At 53.2% G+C, this 22082-nt stretch overlaps 1 protein-coding gene across 2 annotated transcripts in view; it reads right to left on the bottom strand.

The window, feature by feature from the left end:
* The window catches only part of GATAD2A (GATA zinc finger domain containing 2A), a 62225-nt gene extending 45992 nt beyond the window's left edge, over positions 1–16233 (bottom strand). For both annotated transcript variants that reach the window (XM_086477335.1, XM_086477336.1), the window contains exon 1: positions 16195–16233. The gene's annotated coding sequence lies outside the window, so the exon portion shown is untranslated. The remainder of the gene's footprint in view (positions 1–16194) is intronic.
* Between the last annotated feature and the right edge of the window lie 5849 nt (positions 16234–22082).

The raw sequence follows: 22082 nt of genomic DNA, 5'->3' as shown, positions 1-22082 counted from the left end.
AGGCCACGCCAGCAGCGAGTAATGGAGCGTGATGTACGGGAATACGCCGTTCCATACGTGTCAATCTCGGGCGGCTGCGAGGCGGCAGTCAGGGGCAACGTCCCCAACGACGGCCAGCTCTCCCCTGCCACATACAGCACGGTCCCCACTTACAGTCCTCGAGGGGCTATTGGCCTCCCTACAGCCCAAATACCAGCAGGCACCAGTGCAACATCACCGCCACACCCCAGCGGGTACCTTCCCAAGATCTGGTGGGACTGACCGCTTGTCACCAGAGCCAGGTCCGCGGAGCACAAGGCAACACAGGAGGCCACCACACGGTTCACTTGTACAAAAAGCTTTCCACGTGCTACGCATCCCTTTATTTTTTACTTTCCTCTGCCATCTCCTGCCTCTGGTCCCCTAGGACCTCATCCTCTCTGCTTACACTCCTGCTTCTTCCTACCCACATCTCCCTCCACTCGAGAGGCTGGTCAATAGTGTGTCTGGAAGAAAGCAAGGGTTCATTCTCGTCTCTCGCTCATGTATGGCAGCTTCCAGCCTACTGGCATGTCTCTTATTCCCAAAGGCCCCTCTTCGTTTCACTTCCTGTGTGACTGCCTCTGCAAGCAGCTCTGCTACCTCTTGCTTCCAGCTGCAGTCACAGGCGGGCAAGCAAGAGAGAAATGTGAGTCAAACACCTGCAAAAAAAGCTGGAAAGAAGGATCAGGGCCATGCCTGCGAATTAGTGCCCTGTGACAGTCACTGATGAATCTGTCAGCTCCTAGGAACCTCTGTCCTGGGGAAAGGGGGTTACTGCACAAAGTACAAAAATAGAAGAGCGTGGGGCAGCCAGAAAAAAAAAAAAAAGGCAAGTGAAAGCAAAACCTAAGATGTAGAGTTTAAAATAAATAATAAAAAAAAAAAAGGCAGCAGATGCTGTAGAGAAGTTCAGCGTGTGCATCCCGACTCACGGGTTTCCCCAGCTTTGTCGTTCCCAAGCAGTAACCACCGATGCCCGACAGCTCTCGGCCACCCAGCCCCGGCTTCCCCACCGCGGCCACCAGCAACCCCCGGGTGGGTCCTCGGGGGCTCGACGCCTGCCCGGGCAGCGCCACTTCCCCGCTGCTCTCCCCACCGGGGGCCAAATCCTGCCCGGCCCCTCCCGCAGGCGCCGGGAACGTGCAGGAACGGAGAAGCCGGGGCAGGGAGCCCAGCGAGACCTTCGCCCGCAGTCCCGGCCGATAACCCCGTTACCGACAGGCCCCGGCCGCGCACCCCCCTCGCTGGGTGGCGGGGGGGGGGGGGGGTGGCGGGGGCGCAGCCCGGTGCACCTTGAGCCGCAGGAAGGGCGGGCGGGCAGGCGGGCGGGGACTCTTATTGTGACACGGGCCGCAGCCTGGCCGCCAGCCGGGCCAGTGCCACGGCGGGGGCTGCCCGGGGCGGGGGCTACCCGGGGCGGCCGCTCACCCCCCCCCCACCCCCGGCCCCCGCGGGGCCGGTGCCGCCGCCTCCGCTCGGCGGCGCCGCCGTGCGCGGGGGGCAACGCGGGGTCGGAGCGCTCCCAGCCCCGCGCCCTCGCCCCGAGCCGGCCCGGGCGGCCACGGAGGAGGAGGAAGAGGAGGAAGAGGAAGCAGGAACGGCGGAAAGCCCGCAACAACTTTCCGAAACAAACGCCTCGCAGGCTGCCGTCCCAGCGCCGAACAAAAGCCGGCGGCGAGCCGGGGCGCTCGGCCCCGGGCTCGGGGGGCGCGTCGCACCGCCAAACTTTTCGTTTACCGGCGAGGATGCACGCTGGGAGCCCCGCTCCCCCCCCGCCGCAGGCAGGGGCACGAACTCCTTCCCCGGCAGGCGTTAATCAATCAGCCCCGAGCCCGGCGGCCGGGGAGCAGGACTTTGTACTTTCCCCGGGTGAGCGGGGGCTGCCCGCCGTCCCCGCACAGCCGGGCTCTCCCGGAACTTCCCCGGGAACGCACACGCATCCCCAGCGGCTGCCTCTCACCGATAACTCTGCCGCCGCCTCTCCCTCCCCGAGACAATAAATCCAACGAGAACTTTTACTCTTAGGAACTCACACGCCGCGGCGCCTCCCCGCCGGTCCCCGCGCATCCGGGCGCCGCCGGTCCCGCTCTCCCGGACGCCGGTTCGCTTTCCCCCGCGCCTCGCCGCCCCCCGTCGCCAGGGATCCCCGGCTAATCCTCTCCGCCGCGGCTCCCCCTTGCCAAATAATGCGCTTCTCACACATGGAGTCGCGGCGTCACTCGGCGGAGCATGCGCGCGGCGGGCCCCCGAAACGCAGGGCGGCCCCGTCCTGCGGCGCAACGGCGGCGGGGGCTGGCGCGCGGGGACAAGCGGCGGCAGCGAGCGGCGGAGGCAGCGAGCGGCCGCACCGCGCCGCTTCCGGGCAATGGTGGAGCAGGTCTGTGACCCGGGGCACCATTGGCCGAAGGGGTCGCGGCACATGGCAGGCGGGCGGGGATTGGCTGCGGCGCGGGTGGGGGGCGCCGCCGCAGGGGCGCGCGGGTCCCGCCGCGGCGCCCGGGGCCACGTGGAGCTGGAGCGGCGGCGGTGGCGGCAGGAGCGGCCCCGCCGCGGCCTCCGTGCCCCGGGCCGGGCGGGCATTGTTCTTGGCGCGCCGCCGCCTCCCGGGCCGGGCGGAGGGGAGCTACCGGAGGCGCTGCGGTGCGGTCCGACGGCAGGACCTCCGCTGTCACCGGATTGTTTTCGGGGCCGCTTATCTTTTTCCTTCCTGAGCGTCCGCGGGCGCTGATGAAGGAAACGGATAGCAGCGAGCCGCTCCCGCGGCTGCCCGGCCTCGGCCGCTCCCGCCTGCTGAAGGATACCGGGGGGCAAAGAGGAGCGTCGCAGCTGCGGGAGCGAGCCCGGGGGCAGGTGGCGTATGGCGGGCAGGGCTACCGACACCGGGGGGGGGGGGGGGGGGAGCTGGCGACCGAGTGCGGCGGGGAGGCGCGGACTCGGCTCGTTTCGGAAATCCGTCTCGAAGGCGGTAAAGTCTGATGGGGCCGATGGGAGCTCAGCGGCCGGAGGAGAGGCTCTGAGCCGCCAACACCGCAATAGCCGTGTCTGACACCGGGGAGCCCCGGGGGGGCTCCTGCCCGCGCTACCGGCAGCTCGCAGCGGAGCAGCGGCAGCTCAAAGCTGCCTGGAAAGAGCTGAAAAGACCAGAAATCCGGCCCGGGGCCGCGACGCGGAGCAAATGCGGGGGCCGTGGGAGCGTTCCCAGCTCCTTCCCCGGCCCCGGGTAGAGCCGCCGGTGCTGCCGCGGGAGGGGAGGGCAAAGCGGCGGGTGTGGAGCAGTCCCGCTCCCCTCCTGTCCCCCTAGGGAACTCCAGAAGGGCTTTCTGGAGCCACGTTCGCCAGATCTTAAGTCCAGCAGGTATCTGAGACCAAATTAATGGCAGAAAAAAGTCGGAACTGTATTTTTTTTTTTTTGGTTGTTACCGATCCCGTTAACGCGCTTGCAGATCTCTGGGGTGCTTTTCCAGCTAACCACCGTTTTCTCCTGTCCTTCAGCAGAGGCAGCTCGCTGAACACCCTCCTCACCCTCACATTTCCTTGGTGGGTTTAGGTGTTCCCACCGGGCTGTAATCGCGTGCCGGTCTGCCTAAGGGGCAGGTGTATATAAATAACCTTGGCAAGTTACCTAAAGATCCAAATTCTTCTAGATTTTCTGCAGCAGACTAATGCCAACGAGCCTTAAAACCTGGCGTTTTCCCCATTTCTGGAGACAGGTTATTTTTTGGATGTGGGCTGTTGGCTCCTAAGCCTGACTACACCTCCCCTCAGCCCACTCAGTCTCGGGTTAATCACTGTCAGTAGGGCTGCATCCTGTACTTGAGGGCCCCCCCCTTCCTCCCTAAGAGGATGACGCTTCTGGCTCCACAGTCGCGTTTCTGACACGTTTTCTAAAACCTAGTCAAAGCGTGACGTTAAAAACGGGAGGGACGTCACAAGGAGTTAGGAAGAAGGTCCCCCCAAAAGCAGTGTCCTGCCAGAGCTGCTGTGCGAATGCTCCCGCCGACACGTTTCCAAGGGCGATACTTATTGAAAGAGATTTTGAAGCAGAATAATTAGCAAAGGGTTGGGGTTTTGGTTTTTTTTTTTTCGGATTTTGATGACTTAATTCTGAGGCTGAAAGTTACTTTATAGGTCCTGTGAAAAGACGGGACCCTCTTTGCAGGTTCCCTCCCCGTATTCGGCACAAAGCATTCCCGACGGTGGCGGCTCGCTCGGCGGCACCATCCCTTTGCCTCCCAGTCAGCCCATCGTCCAGAGTCTTGCTGGTTAATTTTTTTTTTCCATTAAAAATGAGGGACGACCCCTCGTCAAAAGGCTGCGGGTGCCCTCTCAAAGAAATGCAGAGGGAGAGCGGGCACGGGAAGGGAGCCACGACAGCCGGCTTGCTCTCCACCTCCCCAGTGGAACCCAGCACTGGGACCAAACCTCCCTCCAGTCCCTTCCCCCAAGACGACTGCCAGGGCAAAGTCACTGTGAGCTGTCACAGCTCAGGTAACCGTGAGCCCAGAGAACCAAACGCCCGTCCACCGTCCCTCGAACACGACGCGCAGAAACGCCACCGCAGGTGAACAGAATGCTTTTTGTGTTCTGTCAGCTTAAAACACCCAAGGGGTTATTCAGTGAAGACGTTAGAAGGTGCGTGGTTTAAGGCCAGCGACCGATTTTTTTACTTTTTAATAAAAGACTGGCTTCTCTTTGGGGGCAAAGGCTAACATTTAGGAACAAGGTGTTGCTGGGGGACAGTCCAGGTGTAGCATCAAGAGGGATGTTAATAATTCAGTCACCTGGAAGGTGCAGCTGCGTTGGAACTGCTTAACAGAGACAGAAGCTGGTGTTACTCCGTGACAATCAAGTGTGGCAAGTTGGTGGCTCTGTCAGCAAGAGAAACACCGACACCACAGACTTGTGCATTCCTAGAAATACACACGTAGCATGCAGTGACTTGTTCACGTTTATGTAAACTGCTGAAGTGAAACTAGTCCTAAGCTGCTTTCAGGAGGAAAGTTCTATGAAACTACAACAAATTACAGAAAAGAGCTAATTCAATGAATCTACCTATATCTGTCAGGCCTCGAAAGAGTTGGGCTTTGGGGAGGGACTCTGCAGGTCCGTTAATCCTGTGTTCAGAGAACAATAAGGCTGACGGTCCTTAGGTGCAAACAAGGCAAACCAGACATCTGAAACAGGAATTAATAAAGGGTCTTTTATCCCTGTTTGAGCAGATAAACGTCTTTGCCAGGTAGAGAGCTGCTGCCAGTCAGAGAGCGTTGCTAAAACACGGTTACGGCGGTCCCCTCTCCTGCTTAAAACGGCACCTAAAATCTGCGCAGGCCAAGCGTCAGTGCCTTTAGTCTGACCCTGCTCCTTTTGAGGACTCTGTTCCTTCTAGCTAAACACTTGGGCGCTGTGCATCACTGAATTACACCTCTATTAAAACAGGTAACCTGACATTACTAACGTTATTGGAGTTTAATCTAAATTCAATACTACATTTAAATTCAAATCCAATAGTTCAAAATTAGCGAAGCTGTTTATGTAAGGAAGCAGCCGTACTTTTGCAAATCTTTCCCCTGTTATGAATCAGCCGATGCCCAGCGAAGCAACCCCAGCCCAGGATTACCTCACCGTTTCTCACCCGGGCCTTGATTAAAGCGACTCAATTAAGCGCGGAGCAGAGCACCGTGCGCGCGCGGTCAGGTGGGAGAAGGCGAGCTGGGATTCAGCTGGCTCTCGCCGCCGGAGCCGGCATGCCTTGGGTGTGTCCCCAAGGTGACACTGTTTGGAGAAGGGCATCAGCTGCGCGGCACTAACGACGCTCCCCAGTGCCGGGGTGGCTCCCCAGGGAAGCCGTCCCCGTCAGCCTTTCCAGCCGGGCCGGTGGCACGCAGCCGTCACGCGCTTCCATTGTTTCTATCGGTCTTTTCCATTTCTATAAAGATGTGACAAAGATCCAGCCCAGGCAACTACCTCAAGTGCCTCCTTGCGCATGATTTTCATTTGAGAATGTGGCATAAACCCAGAAAACCGCATAAATACTCGTCCTGATAACGCACACTGACGTGACGTAGCCGAGATTCTACTCTAAAGCTGAACCTCTCATCACAGACGCAAAATTTTGCTGGAGCCACAAAGTCCAACTACTAAGTTGTTCTTCCAGAGGCACTTCCCACATTCCGAATGCAAAGTCCAGAGATAATAAGGATCGAATACTTCATCCTTCCTGTGTATCTTAATACTACACTACCTACGCTCTTCATAAAACTACCACCCAATCGAGCCCAGACTAGGACGTTAATTGTGTTGCGACAATAGTGGAATTTGGTACCGGGACGTGAGAAAAAACCTCAACAATTCAGGCAAAATTCACAAGTGTCCCTAAAGAACAAGATTAAGCTTTTTCCCACTGCACACCAGAATGCAGGTCGAGGAAGAACAAGCAAAGCTCAAGCCAGATCCGGCAGCCTTGGTCATCTTCCCGCAGCCGACAGGAGCCGTGGGACGCAGGGGAACATGCTAATATTGGCGCCGAACTGGCTAAACAAGTTCTTAAGCTCCACAGCCAATAGGTGTTTTAGTAAAGGTAGAGAACACAGCTCTGAAATCATCTGATGGTCCAGAGGACCAAGAGATCGGGAGCACGGCTATTTCTGAACCCTGCTTCAGACTGTCCAGAGGATACAGGGGCTACTGCTGAGCGTGTGGACCTGGAGCCTGACACTGGGACAAGACAGACTGGAATCCTTTATTTTTTTAAAAAAATAGCAAACCCCAGCACCTTGTGAAGGATGGGGGTTTTATCTTTCACATTGCTGGCTGTAAGTTTGAAATGAATGGGCTACATCCTTAAATAGTTAAAGGAAAAAAAGGGTAATGCTGTAAGGGTACTGCAACAGTGCTCAAAATCTTAAGAATACAGTTTTAAGATGGTTTACGCTAAGAATGAAAGGAATTCCAGAGGCTTGAGACCAAGAGATGGTCCTTTACTTATTTTCCGGTGAAACTATTTTCGCACAAGTGCAAGTTGCAGGTCCCACCAGCTGCTCCAGCCAGAAGTTCTGGTAAGTAGTTCAGGAACAGGACGAGGTGGTAAACTGGTGCTTTTTGGCAAGAAGAATCTGAGACGCTTCAGGGTCACTGTACAGTCTGTAGCTATCTCCCACCCCCCGGGGAGGAGCGCTTAAATGTGAAACATTTTCTGCAGCAAAGCAGGACGTAAGAGTGGAAACGGTCAAAATTCCACCATCTAAGCAGTGAGGTGAACGATCCTGAAGAGAAATGGAAATGAATCTTTCTGGAACTGAACGAAATTAGAGATCAGGAAGTTACTGACGAAATGGGGAAAGCAGTGAACAGATGCAAATACTGCTCGGGCCAAGATGGTGCCTCCAGTGCGATGTGATCTGACCCCGTCTCTAATAAGCACTTTTGTGGCTGGAAGAGGCTACAGCAAGAGCTTTGCTCCAATTCAACTGGTGCTTCATGGACTATTGATTTTGCTCGGAAGTGGGGGGAGAACAAAGTTCACCCAGCATTGCTGTTCTTTAAAGATCTGCCAAAGAACATCTCAGCCTCCCGAAAACTGGTCCACTACCACGGACTGTCTCCGATTGCTTCGGTTCGTCTTGTGATCTGCAACTTTGGACAGAAACATTCTGCTGGCAAAGGGTGAGTCAGACCCACAGAGTCATTACTGGAGGGAACGGCCGTAAACAGGCACCTCTCGCTCGTTTACTGATCGTTGTCACGTGGCTCATCAGTACTTGACCCTGATTAAAAGAAGAATTAACTAGTTGCAGAAAACAGAGTTCCTGTGTAATCTGACGTTCTGTAAGCTTTCACTGCCACAAACAGCGCTAGGAGAAGCAGAACTCCACAGTCAGTGCATGCACACCTCCAGCTCCCTTCCTGCCGATGCTATCAGCCCCAGAATCACAGATATATATCACAGAATCACTGAATATTCCCAAGAATCTTTTTCATCCGGACCTACCAGCCTATTTTTAACTGTTGCATCTGCAGCCTCTAAGTGTGACACACCAAAAGGAAACCAGGAGCCCTCACGAACCTCACTGGTTTTATCACGTCGTGAGAGATAAGGCTCGGTCCATGAGCCTGTTCCCTAGCAGGAATCCTCTTCCAGAGCAGACTACGGGATCCTCGGAACCGGGGGGAATCTGCTTACAAGATCCCTGCCCAGCAGCAGCGGCTCGTTCGGGCTAAGCTGGGCTGCCCATCACCCACACCGTCCTTTTTAGATGAAGACAGGGCTGTGCCATGGTCCACATATGCAATCGGATGATTTTATTATTATCTGCTTGTTTCCTCCCGCCTTACACACACGCTGCATTTGCTTCCTCTGACTGGGAAGCTCCTCAGGGTGGGGGCACTCCGGGTGCCACAGGACAGCTGTGCTACTGGACTGGGGGATTTTAAGAATGAATTGCTCCCCGCGTGCAATAATGAACGCTTCCAGTTGTGTATAATTTTTTTTTGTCGACTCCTGATTAAAAAATACTAAAATTACTAATTCACACTAGTACCTGTGTCCATATACTCTGAAACCCTGAGCCGTGAAGGCAGGTGAAAAGAGAGCTGATGCGCCACTGTTGGTAGGAAGTACTCGTAGAATTAAAATGAGTACAACATTCCCTCCAGCGTGGAGAGTGTTTTGGGCCTTACTGCCCTCGAAATGAGAGGTGACGGGGGCAATATAAACATGACCTCACTAACGGATAGTTTTTACCAACTTTGAAGAGAAGCGACCAAAAGCTTTATTTGTAGTTACCCCATTTTCTAGAAAACCAGCTTTTATCCTCGAGGGGACCAGTTAGGCTGCTGCCTGGTATACTTTGGGCTGAAAGGGTTCGTTTCTCAAGAAGATTAAGCAGCAGATCTGAAAGTTGTACAGTATTGGGGATGCATCATTAAAACTCCCTCCGACTCACGCGAGATGTCCCTGCACAGGGCTGCGGTGCTGTTTTCAGGACCCACCAAATTTTGATTTTGAAAGGCAGATTGTGCTGCTCGGGCGAGTTGTGAATTTTCAGGTTATCAAACTGCAGACCGAAAGGGTTCAAAAGTCTTTGCAAGTGGGATTTGTGTTTATCTGCCAAAGTGGCTTGGAAATTGCAGGAGGTGGTCGTTACTGACGCCGGGTTGTCATTGTTAATAACATATCGTTATTAATCAGATTTGGACAACCCCCCAGTCAGTGTTTACCAGTTGGCAAACTGGACACAGAAAAGCCTGATTCAGGAAGGATTTGTTTTTACAGTTGAGACCCTGCAAACTAAGGGTTTCAGAGCGTGTAGGGAATGTCTTTCACAAGGTAAACGGGTTTGTAGCTGCAGCCTGAAGAACTCCACCTAAATTCCACAGATGTATTTGAGCAATTCCCAGCAGTTCATTCTCTCAATCCAGCATCAGACGAGATTCCTAACGGAGATTAATGCTCGCACAATCAGATATCTGTGTGGATGCCACGACATCGACAGTTCTCTGTGCTTTAACAGACGAGTTCTGGCTAAAGATCCTTAAGGATGGGGTCACGGAGAAATAAAGAGTTGCTGGAACGTATTCTGTATTGATTGTAAGTTCTGCCTATGCAAGACCTTCTTTTTCCAGTGACAGAGTTTTGATGAAAATGGGTACAAGATCCTCCAAAACACTGTCAGGTCACTCTTACTTTAGATTGCTTTCAATATGCAGACAGGCAAATGATTCCTGCTCTCCCTGCTCCTAAACCCCATGCTGTACCAGCACTGAGGCTGGTTGTGTATAAAATCATCTTTGAACTGAATTAGCTTCAGCCTTAAGTTCTTTCTTTTACTGAAAGTAAAGCCCTTCTTACCCCAAAGCGTGGGACTACTGGTTGGCTACAGACAAAGCATCCAGCAAGGGGGTCAGCGTGAGAAGTTCGGTTTCAGACTGCGATGAACCTTAGCACGCTTATCATCTGCGGGACCAAACTGAAGGCAGCCCTGGAGGGAGCCCGGCAGAGAACCGAAATCAAACGCAGAAATCTTGCAACAGAGAAGAAATGAATTTAGTACAATCCCGGTTTCAAAGTGACTGCAATAAAAGGTAGATAAAAAGCAAGAAGTAGGAACTTTGAGCAAAACACATGCAGAATACTGTGCCTTCCATAAAATCGAGCACTTTCCTTGGATCTGCGAAAGGGAGGGCCCAGTTGTTCCTGGTTTCTCAAGGCATCCACCCAGGGGCCAGCACTGCATTGACACTTGCATTGCGTCCAAGGGACAACTGTGCCATTTCGCTACAAAATCATCTCCTGGCTTACAATTAAATTGATTAAAATTTGTCAAGGCCAAGCAAGTTATCTGTACGCCTCAAACAACTTTCTTTTAAACTTTCATAGACGAATAAAAGTTTGGCAGTTGAACGTGACCTCAGTTTGCTGTAACTCCTGTTGTTATTTTGAAAACCTGAATACTCCGAGTCCCCTGTCACCTGTAATTCTCGAGGACTCGCCCGTGTATTTGGACGACGCCAGCACAGCCTTACCGTAAAGTACGTTACAAGCATTTACAGGAAAAAGTCTGAGAAAGCACAGCCAGGTTTTACTGATCTAAATAAAGTCAACTAGACAGATTGTTATTGGAATATGCTGCATTTTTAAAACCTCTGTATTTTCACGAGGATTGTGAGAGCCTTATACCATGTTTACTACAAGCATTTATTAACATTGTTCCTTCTGGTAACGAGATGTTTATCAGCAGCACATAAAAAGCGCCAGTCTCTTCCCCTGCCCGACTGCTGATTCTGACTTCAGGCCTATGAAGTCTCCTCTCTTCCCCCAACAGCACTATACTAGGTCAGTTCCATAACCTGCTTTCCTGCTGAAAAGCAAGGCTTATAAATTAGATTCATTTCTAAATTTAGGATTGATGGGATCAGTCATTACTCGTCTGATTTTTTCAGGCAGACTTCAAGGGAAAAGTATTCATAAAGCAACCACCACCTCTTGCTTAGGGTTTACAGAAGTCCTAAACTATAAACCTCAGCGCGTTGGTTTGCGTTAGGTGCCACGACCACCTTCACAGAATGCAGGTAGAGCTTTCAAGGGAAGACCAAGATTAGAGGTTTTCTTCTTCCAAAATAATCTTTACGGTTTAACAGTACTTTGCAAACGGGGTACGTGGTTTGCCCTAGTCTTTCTGTTGGAGAATACGGGCTGTTAATAGGAACGAGAATCCGTTGAGGAAGAAGAGAAGAGCATTTCGTTGTGCCAACCAGCAGACTGCTGTTTTCCCATCGGAATTCTGTCCTGGACAACGAATCCAAAGACTTCTACTGAGAAGAGGCAGTGGGGGAGATCCCTCACAGCCATCAGATACTGCCACCGGCTACGTGTCGCTCCCAGCGCACTGCCAAGAGACGGCTCTCGGGGAAAAAAATCGCATCTATGTCACCAAGAGCTGAAGCGCCCTTTGTTTTCCTTCGAGGAGGAGGCCGGTCCTCCATCAGCACTTACCGGAGCCTGGCTCTGGGTCTGCCGGGGGCAGAGGCACATGCGACCGGGAGGGAGGAGGGCGAGTGCCGCAGAACCGCATTCCCCAGTTTCAGCGCGCTGATGACTAACCATACGCTTGTTTAATAACTGCAAAAAAAGGACAGCCCAGTTCTTATCATCAGGCTCTCTGGAGATTTGACATCCTTGGCATTGTATCCTAAGAGGAAGGAAATTTCTCACTTCCCTAGCTATTTCAGTTATATAAATCAATTGTTGAGGGGTAGTCTGACCAGTCTGCGCGTAGGAACCACGGCAACTGTATTTGGGCTCAGATGCTCTTCGGAGAGACTTAGTTGCAAATATGAAATATAACGCTCTGTAATTTATCAGGAATTATATGCACGTACACTGAAAAAATGGTGAAATCTAATAGCTAGGAAAAAAACCTGCTGGATTTCATACTGGCAGTCATGATGTCAGGTCGGTTTGTTCCCCCCCAGTGAAACTGTTTGTCCGGGGTCCTTTGGACCCAAAGCCCAGATGTTGTCACCAAACAGCGGCCATCCTCCTCTCATTTTCTCCAGCATCCTCAGAAGAGCCATGTCTGGGCAAGTGGGTTCAGTTGCATGAACTTCAAGAACCTGTGAGAGACTCTTAGTCAGGGCAGTGGATTAGATGATGGGAGTTTTCTGGCAAAGAGAAAGCTGCTACTGGCTGCAAAAACAACAATAAAAAAGATGGAAAAATCCTGACAATGCCTCTGGTAGCTCCATCAGCATAAAGCCACCGGTTTACTATGCCAGGCAACCAAAAAGCAAACACTGCAGGTATCGTTCCAATACCTCAGCTTGGCACTAACGCTCCGATTATTGACTTGCAGCAAGGACTAGACCTCTCCTATACCACGGAAGCTAAAGGGTGAACTGATGTCATGGCTGACATAAGGAACCTGCTGTAAAGTGAAACTGATAAAGACACAATAGCTCGTACATGGCGACAGTTCGTCCATGTACCTGTTTCCAGGGAAATTGCCTTTTCCACAGAGTATCCCTCACAACTGGCATTAATTTGCTTGTTTTGCAAATCCAGAAACCTATTTGATTAGAAGCGATGACTCCAGTGAACGGGCGAGGAGGACTCGGTCACACGACAGCGGTTCTTGTCCTCTCCATGCTGATTTTTAAGCTTTCTTCTCTAATTCTGCTGAAGACCCAAAGAGGAGTCTTTTCTCCTGTGATTAAGATGGGTCAGGGGATTTGGTCAATGTGATTTATTTTACTTGGGTAAAAATATTTATTATCCTATTCTGAAAGTAACTTAGGGCGTCTCTATAGGTAACCACGCAAAGAGGTACAACCGCTGGTCTCTGGAGATGCCCTTCAGCAGCCGCCTGCCTCTGTGTACATGGCATGGCAGCGCCAACGCCTTCCATTTTCAGACCTGGGCCACTAACTGCACTGTAAGGATTCCAGAAAATGTACACGCCACCTTGCTCCAAAGAAACAGGAATTAGTCAGCAAAAGGGGTATTCTTATAGCGTGTCTTCTCTCATTGTTCTTTGGCTGCAACATCCATTGCTATTTTTGGTTCCACACCAAAACTGTGAAACTAGATACTCTGAGTCAGCCCAGAAACGTGGATGAGATGGAACCCCAGCATTCTGCAAGGAACGTGCCACACGACCAGCACGCTAGAACAGGCAAATAGTTTTCACACATCTTCCCAAAGTTTTTTTCTGAGCAAGAATGCACAGAGATATTTCAGACTACGGTAGTGGCCCACCGATACTGCTCAGTTCCCGAAGTGGAAATGTGTGTGTCAAGGGATGCAAGTGGTCCAGGAGTTTTGAAAAATGTGATTTGTAATTCACTGTTCCAGTTCGTTCTGGCCTTAGCAGTAAAACAGCTCCAAGTCCTCATTCCACAGCATCGCGCTACTCCGAGGAGACATTTTAGGGTTGTCTCTGCCGTTCCCTCAGGACTGCCGCTAAAAACGTGGCGGTGACCCGCTGAGTAAGTCACCACTATTACTTTTAAATTTCCTGCCCGCCTTTGGGAAATGGTGACAGCAGGCAAGCCAGTTGCTCTAGAGACTCAATGGGCTCCCTCAATTCAGGCTGAAGATGCCGGGGTGGAAAGCAGTTGACCTCCCTTTGGCCCAAACAGCTGAACTCCTATCGAGGCAAGAGACATTCAGTCCCACCTAAACCTAACAACGGCCTGTTGTTTGTGCTGCAGCGAGGAGGTGACCGTTCAGTGGTTCTGCCTCTGTGGGACAGTCCTTGAAGCACTCAAGCCATGATGGAAACTGGATAATTAACTTGGGATGAAAGCTCATTCACATCCTTCAAGTACCTTTCAAAAGCAAAGCTAGTGTGTTTGTGCACTGTTTTTAAACAAAATTTTGTTACTTGTAGTCCCCAACTCGTTGCTTAGAGGCAAGTCTCTCCCTGCAAGACCCTCTGAAATTGCTCATGGCAACAGGAAATTAAGATGTTTAAAATGAAGCCAACTGGGACACACGAAATAGCCTGCAGTGTTCTGCTTGCTTCGGGTAGTAACGCATTGGACAGCAGGATGTAGGGACCACTGGTACACAGGCGTCATTTCAGCTATATTGATGTGATAACATCAGCTGGTTTACTCTCTGGAAGATTTAGTCACTGTTTGAACAGTATGCGTGCTCAGGTTCGTGTAAGACGTGTCATTAAACTCTTGAGAAAGTCTGAAAAAAGTCATCTGTACCACTGATACTGAGATTAGAAGAAAAGCTCAACCTACAGCTTAAAAGACTTCCCACTAAAAACACGTTTTCTTTCTTAAAACTTTGTGCTTGGGACAGTCATGAAGAATACTGAAGGATTTCACACAATTTTCTTTGCATTTGATAGTGCTTTGTATTCAGCTAGCTCAAATAAATATTCGTACCACCGATTTCTAAGTTGTTCAGGAGTTATATTTAAGGGTCCTCCTCAGGTTAAAGCGACAAGAAAAGCTTTTTCTTCCCCTACACTTTTTTCTTGTTTGGAATTTGCTCCTAAAATGCTGTGAAGAGTCAAAATCCGTGAAGTTGGTTACTTCTAGATACTTAACTGACAATATTCTTTTACCTACAGCAACTGCCACGGCGTACACAGCTCGTACGTACACTCCCTTACCCTCTCTCTAGCTTTTCACCACACTTATCACAAAGACGGGGAAAAAAAGTGGAAGACAGATAGAAAATTAATAATGAATTAATTTTTAAGAAGCCCTCTAGATACGCTCTGTGAAACATGGCAGATAGCTGGGGGTGAGGAGAAGGTGGTAGACCACAGACAGGATATAACTTTATTTTGAATAGAGCTCGTCTTGCGTACAAACTAAGTCGTCCCCCCCCCCCAAAGTAGTACAGAGACAAAACACTGCCAGAAAAAGAAAGTGATCGAGGCAAACGCAATAGCGGTGTTTTCACATTCCTGAAAATGAGCCTGGTTCTCAACCTTTGCACACGCGACCTCCACACATCTAGACACGGGGGTATAAGGACTCCTCTGGCATCAGCCCCACAAAACACCTCCATCTTAAGTCCTCTCGTGCATTCAACCCATCTGGCACTCTCCAGCAAGCAACCAGTTTTTTTGTTCCTGCTTAGCAGGTCCCCTCGGTAAGTGGCCTCACCCTGCCTGCCTTCACCCTTTCTTCCCAGGGACGCCCCATCCACGGCAGACCCTCGGGTTTTTGCTGCCCCGGGACGGAACTTTTTGTCCGTTTCTGGAGCAGCACCACTTTCCTCTCGCGGTGGACGTCTTGCTCCCCCCGAAGCACGCACCACTGAGGCTTCTCTCGGGACTCCTGGTACCTTCCTTCCCAAAAGAAGCTGCCCTCTGTCTCTAGCAGCACCCTTCCCTCGCCAGCCGCCGGCCTCTCCCCCCGCATGCCCCCTTCCCCGCCGGCTCCGGAGCTGGCTAGCACCCAGCCCGGCCCGGTGGCCCCAAGTTCTTTCCCGGATGCCCCATCTTTAGCATCGGTAGTTCCCTCCCCTCCCCCACTTCCCCTCCCCCGCCTTCCCAAGTCTCTGGGACTAATAATCTGGCTTTGCTGACATGCTCTGGTAGCTGTGCCTATCGGGCAACTCCCAGGATGCACTCTTCGCTCCTCCCTGGCACCCCCTCAGCCTTGCCCACCCTCCCCTGGTACTTCCCCAGCCTTTTTTTTTTTTTTTTTTTTTCCCCTTTTCCCTCCCCCTTCCTCCCCCCCCCACCCCCCCCACCCCCCCCCCGTTTTCTGACCGCCCCTCCCAGGCCCGGTCTTCCTCAGGCCAATTCCCCAGCGTCCCTCCGGGCCTTCCCCTCCCCCGCCATGCCCGGGCCCTGCCGCCCCGTCCCTGCCGCCCGCGGGGCGCCCACACCCGCACCCCCGGGAAGGCGGCTGTGCCTCGCAGCCACCCCCCCCACCCCCTTCCCCGCACCGCCGCTTCGCGACCCCCCCCTCACCCGCGCAGCGACCCCCGTCCTCCTCCTCCTCACCAACCCCCCCCCCCCCCCCCCCGGCCTCTCCCCTCCCCCCGACCTCCTTCCTCGCCTCCTCACTCGCCCCTTCCCCTCAGCCCCGCTGCCCCCTCGCCCCCTCGGGGGGAGGGGGGTGGGTGGGTGGGTGTCCCCCCTCCCCAAGCGCCCCCCGCCCCGCTCCCCAGGGGCTGCGGGGGGTGGGGATGTCACTCACTCTCCTCAGCCCCCTCAGAGCCGCCTCCTCCTCCTCAGCGGGGCCCGGGCCGGACTGGGGCCGTGGGGGGAGGGGAGGCGGCTCCCTCAGGTGGCCACTGACAGGAGGAGGGAGGGAGGGAGGGAGGGAGGAGGGGGCTGCGCGCGCAGGGAGACCCGCCTCGCGCCGGCCTCCCTCCCTCCCTCTCCCTCCCTCCCCCTCCCCGTGCCGCCCCGCGCGCTGCCGGCGGCGCGGGACTCCCGGGGTGGCGCGCGCGCCACCAACCGTCACCTCCTCGGGACGCTTTTTTTTTTTTTTTTTTTTTTTTTTTTCCCTTCCCCTTCCCCCCTTCCCCCCCCCCCCCGTTTTTCCCGCCCACCCCGGTTGCTAGGCAGATTTGGGACAAACTTGCGCGCCCCGCCCCGCCCCGCCCCTTTGCTCAGGCCTTTTGGGGGTGCGCGGGGCGGTGGTTGTGGGTTTTGAAACGACGGACGGACGGCTACGGCGCCCAATGAAAAGCCGGAGTTGCTCGCACCGCTGGCCAATCGCAAGCCAGAGCCCGCCTTCGTCCCGCCCAACGTACTAAGTGGTGAGGAAAAGAGGCGGGGCGTCGTTTTGATTGACGGGCAGCCTGGCGAGTAAAAGCCGCGCGGCGCTGGGTGGGTGGGGGAACGGAAGCCAATGCGCGGCGCGGCGCACGGGGAGGGGGCGTGGCCGGAGGCCTGGCCGGGCTGTGAGGCGCGGGGCACGGCCGCCCCCCCGCGACCCGGGCACCGCGGCGGGGCCGGGCCGGGCCCCCCCCCCCCCCCCCGCCCGCCCCCCCTTCCCCCGCCCGGCACCGCGCCGAGGCCGACTGAGGTGATGCGCTGCCCGCGGGGAGGGGCCGGAGCCGCCGCAGGCCGCGCCGAGAGGCCCCGCCGGCGGCCCTTATCCGCCCGCGCAGGCCGGCCTGGGGCCTCAGATAGGGGCCGGTGGCGGGGTCACTCGCTCCGTGAGGCGGCGGGAGGGAAGGGGAAGGTGGGCCGCGCCTCGCCGGGGGCTCCGCAGCCCGCGGTCTCCGCCGAGGAAGGGCCCTGGCAGTCCCCGAGCCGCGGTAGCGTCGCGGAGCAGTCCCGGTGCGGCGGGAAGGGGCCGGGAAGGGGGGGGGGGGCGGGCAGGAGCCGGGGCCCGGCGCAGCGGCAGGTCCCGACACGTCGTGCGGGGTTGCCGTGACTCATCCCCGCTTCCTCGGCGGATCTGGGTCAGGGGTGCGCAGCCGTTCCGCTGCCGTCGACCGCACCTCCGAGAGGGCCCCGATAGGATCTGAGCGGCGGGAGCTGGCGGAGGGACGTTAACCCTTCCGCCGCCGGGCCCCGCGGGGCTTCGCCGTGTGCGGGCTCTACGCGGTGCTCGGCATCACCGCGGTGGGGTTATCTGCATCCCCCTGGTCAAGCCAAGGCAGAGAAACGGGAACAAAGGAATTAATAAATTAACTTTCCCTGTGAGACTCCGTATTTGTGAAAAAAAAAAAAAAAGAAAAAAAAAAAAAAAGTCTTCTGAGCTGCCAGCTTGCAGCCTGCCTTCACTGTCTCCAACATAAGCCTCAGGACTTATTCAGCATTTTTAAACACCTGCGAGTGAGCTTGTTCTTAGAAGGATAAAAAAAAAAATCTTGGGTGCAGCGAGTTTATAATCGAGGGTAAATAAAGTGACAGGAACTGCACTTTGTAATGCCAGCACCAATCTTTCATCGGGTATTTTCCACAGGCAGCTTAGAGGATTAGATGTGGCTTCGTATCAGGTTATTTAAGTGCTTGTTTCAAAAGAGTAAAAGTGAGATAATGCTTATTATTTTCATTCATACTCGTCAGTAAGCCCAGATCGGTGCGCTTCCCGCTTTACTAGGGTAGGGAAGGCAGAAGACTTGTCGTCAAGGCTTTTGCAAGAAAAGAGCAGGAGAACCAGAGCTCAAATCCGAGCCTCATCCCTCCCTCTCCAGCACGCCTGCTCCTGGAGCATATTCAGCCCTTGGTCAGGAAAGTTCCAACATACTTTTCGTAGCTGTTTTCCACTCTATAAAGATTTCTGTTACCATCTTTGTGCTCAATATCCTTTCTAGGACTGAACACACATTTTCTTGTTACAAAGTACCTTCCTCCACCCTTTGTACAAGACAGTTTTAGCTACAAATAACTAATTTAAGAGCGCAGGTCACAACCAGTTGTTACTCTGGTGAAGTGGCTTCTCCCAAAGCACGAAAAGCCGCTGGCTTCACCTCCGGCCATTCAAAACCTTCTGGTTAACTACTACAGCCGAAGCCACGCTTTAATCCTCACAGGAACACACACAGACGCCTGCATCTCAGCTTGCTGTGTCATCAGGAGGGTTTCCAACCAGGTCTAGCGCAAGATGTGTTTTATTCCCTCGAAGCTCGGTAAAGTGATTGCCAGAAATCTCTCCAGTAACTTTTTCCCCTGTCCTCGTTGGTCAGAATTTTACCGGGCTGACACCAAGCTTTGCCGCCTGCAAAGGCAGCATCCAGCAGTCCTAGCGCACGCTGGGTTTCTTCTCTCTTTTATGTTTCAAACTAAGCATTTACGTGGAGTAAGCCAATAAGTTGACAAAAGAACACTTGGATCCCCTTGTGCAGCAGCAGGCTGGCGTCTTCATTTTGCTTTGTCAGCTCGTGACGAGCCTCCACACAGTAAAATACAAAGAGGATCTGCTCTGGATGCGTCTCCGGATCTATTGGGCAAACACCAAACTTTTGTAGCTCTTGGTAACACGTTTGAGGTGCTTCACGTGGAGTTTTGACACCAGGTACAGCCTCTGCCTTGGAGGAGATTCTGGAGTCAGCCCCGACAGCAGGTGAACGAGGCAGCACGGAGAGAAGGCGGCGGTAGCTCGGTTTGTGCCAGGTGCAATTTTTTTCCTGAGGAAGGGGAAGGAGACGGGAGCATCAGCAGAGCCAAGTCTTATTTTCAACAGAGAGCAAGCTGCCATTCGGGTTAAAATCTTCATATGGTGGAAGGTAACTTGCCGGAACAGAACCTGCTCGGCTCCTGTGACTAAAGTCGGGGACCAGCTTAGCAGCTCAGATGACGTTCTGGAGAGGGACAGGCTGCAGTTAAGTCTTAAAATCTTTAGTTTCTTCAAAATTTCACTTCCAGACAAATTAATTCGGCAGTTTTCTTCTTCCTTTTAAATTGAAGCTCAAAATGTAAAAATACCCACCAGAAAATTTTGGGATAAAAGACACAAAAAAAGCAATCTTCCATTAAACCACATCCCATTTGTGAAGGTCATCCTTCTTGGCTGCACAACCGCAGTGAAAAATACTCGGTCCTAGACCAAACAAGAAAAATTCCAGGGGTTTGATCAATCCACCAAAGTCTTGCTTTATCCCAGCCCCCTGCCAGGGTTCCCAGTGGATTCACAGCCCCCCTTGGCGCACCAAGGCGAGCGGCCGGGCGGGCGTTTTCCAGCAGGAAATTCCGGTTCTTGTTCCAGGCAGGAGCCCTCGGCCCCGCTGCAGGCAGCGCCGCGCTCTGTCCCCGCGGGCCCCCCCGGCACCCCCTTCACGCACCGTCCCGCAGCCGGGACAGGGCCTTAAAGGGCTTCGACCGCCGGGCTGGGCGATGGGTGGATAAACCACGTCCTGCAGGTCAACTCAAGGAACTGGCGTTCTACAAACTGCTAGAAGTAGTAAAATTAAACTTTATTTAAAAATTCTTCTAATATAGAAAACGAGAGGAAACAAAGGCAACGCAGTAACGCCCCCGGTTCCGTCTCATTACGCGAGTTACTGTATTTACAGCTTCGGGAGGGAGCGCTGGCAGAAGGGACGTGTCCTGCTACGGACGGAGAGCTACGAACACTGAACGATACATCGCACAGACCCGACACAACACGGAAAGGTTCACTGCAGGGAACAATTAAATACACTCGCTACGACAGACAGTAGAAGAGCACAGACGGGTGTTGCTTCATCCCCATTTCTCCACGTGTTCTGCACAGCCTGAACTACCGCCACGACTCCCCGCTCGGGCAAGAAGCGCCGTACGTTACAGAAACGGGTTCGTTCGGCAAGACTGGAGAGGTCAGTAATCTCTAAAGTGGGACATTACTGAACTCCTTCTATCCTAATTTTACTTTCTGGAGAATTTGGAAAAACTGAACAAAATGAAAGCAGTGAAGTAACAGGGAAGACACTGCGCTGAGCTCCCCGTGCCCGCAGGCAGCAGAGCAACGTAAGGCCCTGACGCGTCGTCAAGTTTTGCTCACGGTGTCCCAGCGAGTGCACGTGTGGGATGACAGGGATGAAAGTCATTATTTTTATTTTATTTTTTTTTTAAATTCCCCAGCTGCCAGATTGATCTAGATTTCCTGGGTACGTGGGCCTTTCTGCTGTTGACACCGTAGGAAATGCAACACAACAGGCAGACACTTCAGACTGCATTCTCTATACAGACATAAGTTTTTACACTATCTACAAAACAGTGATTAGATGCTTCTGTGTAAGTTCCTGCTACTCATTTAAAAATACTGGAGGAAAAAAACCTGTACAGTTCTCTAAATTACATCTTTAGAAGAATAATTTTTTTAGAAGTTCATAAAAGACTTCGTGTTTGTTTCTATAGAGAATTAAATGATTGGACAAGAACGATTAGAAATAGGTTGTTCAAATCAAGTTAGACAGACCAAGCACTTAACAGAACGTTATCTGTAAACTGTAAACTTCTGGTTTTCTGTTCAACTTTACATACGCGTTCAAAAATTAGGAAGAACTTCAGTCATGAGGTCCTCATTTTAATCTCTGCTACATACAAAAGATACTGAAAAGCAAAAACTATTAAATAATTTAATATACAAGTGTAGTTAAAAAGCACTGTACATTGTAACAAATGTACATTGAATTTTCGAGATAGAAAAATCACTGAGTTATTTTCAAATTTACACGGTTTTTGAAATTCGGCGCTGGGAAGAGGACTCTGGAAGGGAGCAGAGTTCTGGGCTCCTCCAGGGGGCTGGGGGTGAGTGCGGCCGAGCGCTGTTCTGCACAGCAGCAAAGCCCAGGTGAAGCTGCCTTGTCCCAGACGGGGAAATCCCAGGTCGTTCCTCCCGACATCCCAAGTTCAACTCCCACGTTTAGCACACGGTTCCCGGGAAAGACCTGAGCGCGCTTCCACCAGCAGCAAGCAGGGAGCCCTTCCCTCGAGCACCTCCTTCCCTCCCGAGGACAGACCGGCAAGGGATTCCAACGACAGCAGCCCGAGTCGCGCCAAAGTACCGACAGCGAGAAGCCAGACAGTCGCCACCGCACGCTGCTCTCCCGCACCACCAGCTGCGGCTCTGCAGGTCCCTGAGCAGCAGGGTAAGGTCAGGGGATGCCTCAACAGGCACTGCGGGACATCTCGCTCGCTGCAAAATGCTTTTCTTCGACTCAGCCCAAACCACAGCTCTCTAGAGTTGGGATTCGTTAAATATTAACACTTTTTTGGCCAACGTTTAAAGCGAGTTCTCACAGTTGTGATGGGCGTGTGATCAGTTAAATAACAGCCTCAGACGGGATGGCAAAAGCCGGAAAGGAGAATGGTTGGGTTACCTGAGCGGGACTCTAGCAGGTTTTGAAGGACACCTTTTCCAGTCACTAGTCGTTCCTCAGCCACCAAGGGCACCGTCAAGACAACGGCCACTGCATTTAGGGGCTCAAAACCAGGGACTGGGCTCCTGCAACTCCATGACTTATGGAGGGAGCAGCCAAAGCCAGATCCTGCCTCCCCTGCGTGAAAAAAAACCCTTAAAAAGCATCCCCGGGGTGTCAATATTCCTACGGCAGGACGTCCCTGATCCTTCCCGACCACGATGCGAGCGGGTGGCAGCTGTCCTGACGGGTGCCTGCAGCCCAGCCCAGCCAGGGGAGCGAGCGT

The sequence above is a fragment of the Leptosomus discolor genome, chromosome 24 (assembly GCF_034619465.1).
Source record: "Leptosomus discolor isolate bLepDis1 chromosome 24, bLepDis1.hap2, whole genome shotgun sequence".
NCBI lineage: Eukaryota > Metazoa > Chordata > Aves > Leptosomiformes > Leptosomidae > Leptosomus > Leptosomus discolor.
This window is presented reverse-complemented; position numbering and strand designations above follow the sequence as displayed.